A 6,000-nucleotide genomic window follows, 5' to 3' on the forward strand; every position below is an offset into this window, starting at 1 on the left:
TGTCCATGTCAAAGTACAGGACGCGATCTCCGAACAATTTTAAACCTTCATACAATTTTAAGCGAACATGGGCTGTCACGTAAGCCACAATGATGACATTTCCAAATTCGTCAGCTTGTACAAACTCCAGTTCTTCTCCGTAATTGACCAGGATCAAATCCTCACGAACGAGGTCAACGGATTTCATGTATTTGGTTTTCTCGGGAATCATGTGGAAGTAGAAGGAAGGTTTTGTCAAATACTCTGTCTTGGGTAAACACGGTCGTTGTGACATTTTGCCCCACAAACAATTTAACATCACTTTGACAAACGATCGCCTTCCTTCGTTTTTCTCCACATGGTCTAAAATGATGCCTTCCTGCTCCCAATATTTTTCTGTGAATTTCATTTGGTTTCGGAAGCGTGGCACTAGGATTGATAGCCGCTGCCTTCTTGTTTCAGTTTCAAAAACTCATGCGCGTAGTCTGCGAAAATACCTTTCTGAGTCTCGTCGCCCTTGTGTTATTTTTGTGTCTTCGGAAAGTGGTAAATTGTATACACTTCTAACAATTGGTATCCCAGGTCAAGAGCTTTAAACAATTCCACGCTGACCCACGTTCCCGTCAAGGCGCTTTCTTCTTGGGTTTGCTGACAAGGCTGATGTTGATTGCACGTTTCGGCACAAGTACAACACAAGGGAAGCATCAGTTTTCCTTGGCAATGGTCAGTTAAAACAGTATGGTACAAGTTCGTGGGAGGCAACACACTGCACTTGATCAAGCCTTCGTATTGCTGAATGTTGTCCACTTCGATGTGTTCCGCCATGAATTGCGGTTGCTCTGCTGAAAAGTGACAATATTTGCACATGTAAGGATACAGCGAACACACCTCCAAGTATGTGATTTCTTCTCCTTTCTCCTCGTCGGCTTGGTACAGCAAACGTGGCTTTCGTCTGACCTCCATACAAATTGTGCCTCGGGTACAGTGGGTCCACCAGCTTGTATACTTTCCAAGATCTGTTTAATCTAGGGATCGGTTTTCAAACTGTGATCGTACACGTGTTCCCACATTTCCACCACATGGTATCCTTGCTGTTCTAACTTCAAGAGCCGTTGACAAGTGTCCTGGTAAAAGTCTTCCATGGTACGTTGTAAAAACTGATTTTTCGTGTCACGCTGAGAGAAGCAGAGAGGACATACGTGAAATAAGCAACCGTTAAACTCGTACACGATCTTGGGGTTTTCTAAGTCTCAGCCATCCACTGAATATATTTCGATGGTCTTTTAACCTCCTCCATTGCGGGCGTGCTGGATCCATGTGTCTTCCCTGTCGCATAGGTAATGTAGCCAGCGTAGGGTTTCGACCGAGTATTGACATTTGACAAAGTTCGTCGTTTGAGAGCTGATGATAGCTAGGGTACTTTCGTGCATGAATCGTTGGCGGTACATTAAAGAGCACGCTTTGGCAATGGTGAGGGCTTCTTTCAAAGGATTGATCCCTCCGTTTTCCATGAACAGTTCTCGAAATTTTCCACAACAGTGCCGTAAAATGTCAGAACGACAATACTTTAGCATTTCTTCATGAAAGTCGCATGTTGTCGGGGTCGTAGTAGTGATTCTGAGGCAGATGGGGCAGAACGGCGTGTTGATTAAGCTTCGGTATTGAAAAAGTGCGGAAAGTAGCCTTTGCCCATTTCTGTCATTCCAAACGTATTGGGCATTCGGCTGAAAGGCAAGGCAAAGTAACTCATCGAATCTTTAAACTGCACTTGTCCCACTTGCAAGGAAATGAGTTTGGCTCCGTTCAAAGTCACTTTGGGACGTTCGATACCTTGTTCCGTATAGTATCTGAGAAGAAATTGTCCATCGTATCCCAAGAAATTGTGAGACCTTACCTTGGCATGGCGATGACAAGCTCACTAACGTTCGATGTCATCTTGGCTTCACGTCTCGTCGATGGGTCTTAAGATCCATTGGGCGAAATCGGTCAGCATGTTCGGTCCCCCGAAAGATTTTTTCACGTCCTCAAGGAATCTTGGTGCAGTGCGGGCAATGAGTAAAGATATGCTCCTGCATGCACTTATCGCAAGCTCCATGAGCCACACAAAAATTAGGAATGTGAATTCATATCTCTTGGGTCGTCAACCTATAACACTTTTTGCGTCCTGTCCCTTGTAGGTGTGTCATGAACAGTGTCGCTTTTCCATCGATGATGTGAATCTTGTAGTTTGTTGCACGTGTTGAATCTTGTTGATGCCTTTGGAAGGTGTCAATTCTGCTGGTTTGCTAAACTCTATACAAACGGGGGTCTTCAAACTGTCGTGATGAATGGAAAGTCTCAGCCGATCGTCTTCTTCGTCACATAGTCGTTTCAGTGTGGTTATCAAAGAATCTCACACCTCGATGATGAACTCTTCTGCTTTCTTTAGCAGTACGATGGATTTGAAATCTTTAAACTTCAGTGTGTTAGTGTACACCGTGGTTCTAAATTTTCTAGAAGAGCAATTTTCTGTCTCTCGAACGTGATAATACTGTTCAGGGGTTAATGGTGCTGAACTTTGGTTGGGTGTAGACTCTCTGGGTCTGGATTCTAGCTAACTCATGTCATCTTCCAAATCGCTGGCATGAATTTGAGTCAAGACTACAGCTACTGTGCGAGGCGATAAATCACGTTTCTGCCTCATACCTAATTCTCCTTTCTCCACGAAATGATGTGATCGTTTCATCTTGACTTAAAAAAGTCAAATGACTAATTTTTAAACACCATAAGTCCTTATATCCTTCTCAGACCTGGTTCTTCCTTGTATAAAGGGTCAGTGTCTTCCCTCCTAGTATTCATTTTACTCTCAAACCTACCAGAACGATGAAAGAGCCCACACAGATCGAACTTCTGATCAAAGTTTTGCGAGGTGTCATAAGAAAGTTTTCTTCAGACATGCCGACAGACTACTCCGCCCCCTATCGAGCCAAAAACAAGATATTTGCTATATCTGTAAGAAGAAATGTCATTGGGCTACAGAGTGTCCAGACCGTCAAAAAAGCAAGACAGGTGTCAGAATAGACAAAAGTCAAGATAACTGTAATCATTGTCAAGAAAAAGGACGACGAGAAGCAAGTGAGGAAGGAGAGGAGGAAAAACCTGTGAAAGCGAAGAAATTTAAAACAACAGAGAGAGTGAACAAAGACACGGAAGAAGTCTGTGAACTTTTTAAAGTGTTGTGTTGTGAATTATATTGTACCAGAAGAGAATAGACAGAAAAAGTATGTGTTTCTTGGTTTTGACCTTGTAGAATATGGATCTACACTCATGCATTCACACACGTAAATCATGTGGCCTAAAAGGATTTTGAGTTTTAATTGATTTTTGTAAAATGATTGCTATCTTTTTCGAGTGAAGTGGGTGGCCCTGAAAAGGACCGTTCAGCGTTTGCTTAAAAAACAAACACATGAACGGGACGTAATCCGATTTAACTGCCTTAAGCCTTTGCCACGGCCAAGGCTTACTTCCGGACTTGCTCATGTCAATCATTTGGTAGAAGTCACTAGGGGGTGGTATCGCAGGCGTAGTAACTGGGCTGGGGCGCTTGGCTAGGGAAGGTCTGTTTCTCTTGGGTCGTATTAAAGAAGTCTGATACATTTGGTTCAGACTCCATAACTCTGCTAAAATATCTAATAGCACCGTCACCGTTTGACTTTCACTGTCCTCCTTCTCTCCTAGACCTTGTTTCTTCTCTGCTGCTTCTTCCTGTCTTTTCTTTCTTGATTCTTCTTCTTCCTCTCGTTACTGCTGTTGAAGGAGAAAAGCTTGCTCTGCTTATTTCTGCTGTTGTAAAAAATTCTCAAATTCTTCTTTCTGTCTCTGTTTAAAATCCTCAAAGTGTGGTAAATAAGGAGAAGGTGTCGAAGGTACTGGTACCGAAACAAATTCTTGCGAAGAAGAAATAAAATCGACTTAATACCAATTAAAATCGACCTCTTCTGGAAGTAGGAATGTGTTGACTTTGGTAGCTGCTGCTATGCCATCGTTCCTCCTCTCCACGGCCGGTGTACCCCAATAAACCGTCTTCTTAGTTTCCGTCATGTTTGAAATCTCGTTCGCATTGATTGACTGTGCACAGACGCTAGCGCATCTATATAGGGAATGTGACGTCACAGACCGCTCTCTTCGCATTGGAAGACAAACTCAGCAGTGAGACTGAATTTTGTAACGCGTGTTAGGATTGGTGAAAGAAATCCGTTTCGATCCGCACTTCCACTATAAATAACCGCATTTCAGTGCATCCCCTTCACCTGTTCTCGTCAAAAGATGTGGACTAATATTGAGTCATCTACTCTCGTCGATGCTGTTCCGTACGGATAATCCATATATGTCAAATGATCATGGACAATTATCTGGATCACCGATACGAGCGTTTGGAAACAAAGAATATATGTGAAGAGTCAAAGCTGTTTAAAGAGCGTCTTCATCTGCAGTCCAGAACTCAGAAGAAGTTTGACGAAGACAAGAAGACCTATGCGATGCCTGCTGTGTTAACGCAATGATATTAACATAAAACCAAACGCCCTTTTTAGGGCAACTAATATGCCTCGTAACGATTTGCTTTTTTGCCTAAAAAAACTATACACGGTTGTATAGTTTGTGTGATAGATCGATGTTCATCCTTCTATGTCTGTATGTATTTTGTATGTGTTATATATTTCTTACCTATGCGACACAGCAATCTAGCTGTTTTGCTTAACTTACTTTTCTTATCTCAGTCTAGTCGTCTCAGACCAGTCGTCACAGTCAAGGTGTCCACGCTCTCAGAACTACCTTTAAAAAAGAAACCCTTGTTGTCTTCTGCTGTGCCTGACGTAGATGTTTTAAAATCAAACAACAACAACAAATATATAACAAAAACATACGAACTTAAGTTCAATCCGTCTTTGAACACACACCATAAAAAACATTTCGAGAGAGACAAAGACACACATGCATGCGACGTCAAGCATTTTTTATATTATGCTAGTTCGTTCCACACCGCATGGTCGATTTTATCCTATATGCAGGCCTAGCTCAGTACATTTTCAGGTCAGCGTAACTAAATGTAGCTAAAACTACCTAACTAGTTTTAAATACTTCGTGTGAAACAAATTATATACTCTTAAAACATTGATCCATGCACACAGACTATAGACCTATACACTTCATAGTCCCCCAACTCTCTTAACAACTACGGAAAACTTAGTAACAGCCAGAAATATGTTATGTCAAACATGTTTTATTCTAATTTTCTTAAGCACCTCTATTGTGACCCAGATTAACCAACAATATGCCTACAATATTTAATGACAAATAATGCACTTACCAGCCAGAAGAAATCATTTATACTCAACACATTAATCCATAAGCAAAATTCACTTTAGCACTTGTCATATTTACAAGACAGAAAGAAATTCTTTTCAAACAATCAGTGAACTTGAAAGTGTAGCACATGGTTATCTGCTAGGGTCTGTATTTGGAGGGTCTTTTATACGGGGGGGTAATTTACAATCAATATTAAGGACAACACAAGTATGTCACAAAGAATTTCACGCCCTCCAAAGAAAAGGAGAGATATATACGATAGTGACACAGATCACTAATTACCCATGGATAATCAAATGCATCATGTCACCTTTCGTTACAGCTTGTACTAAGTATAACTACAATGGAGCTGAATGCCCGGTTTCGTTTCATTATTTACAATATAACTTTCCAAAATCGGAACTGATGAAAATGAAACAGTTTCTTGTAATAAATATTAATAATATATTATCAATTTCATATAACATCCGTATATTAAATGTGATAATACCTCACTAATATACCACGTTTTATGTTGTTATTTTTCTTTGCTCACGCGTATAAACTATGTAGTTCGGATTCAACGGTCACACCACAGCACGCATTAACATATTTGTATTAATGATCCTCATGTAAACATGTGAACGTGAACACTGGTGAAGAGTTCTTATTACTTTAAAGGAAAATAAATGGTGA

Source organism: Sinohyriopsis cumingii, chromosome 5 (genome assembly GCF_028554795.1).
Source record: "Sinohyriopsis cumingii isolate HCF-2022 chromosome 5, ASM2855479v2, whole genome shotgun sequence".
NCBI lineage: Eukaryota > Metazoa > Mollusca > Bivalvia > Unionida > Unionidae > Sinohyriopsis > Sinohyriopsis cumingii.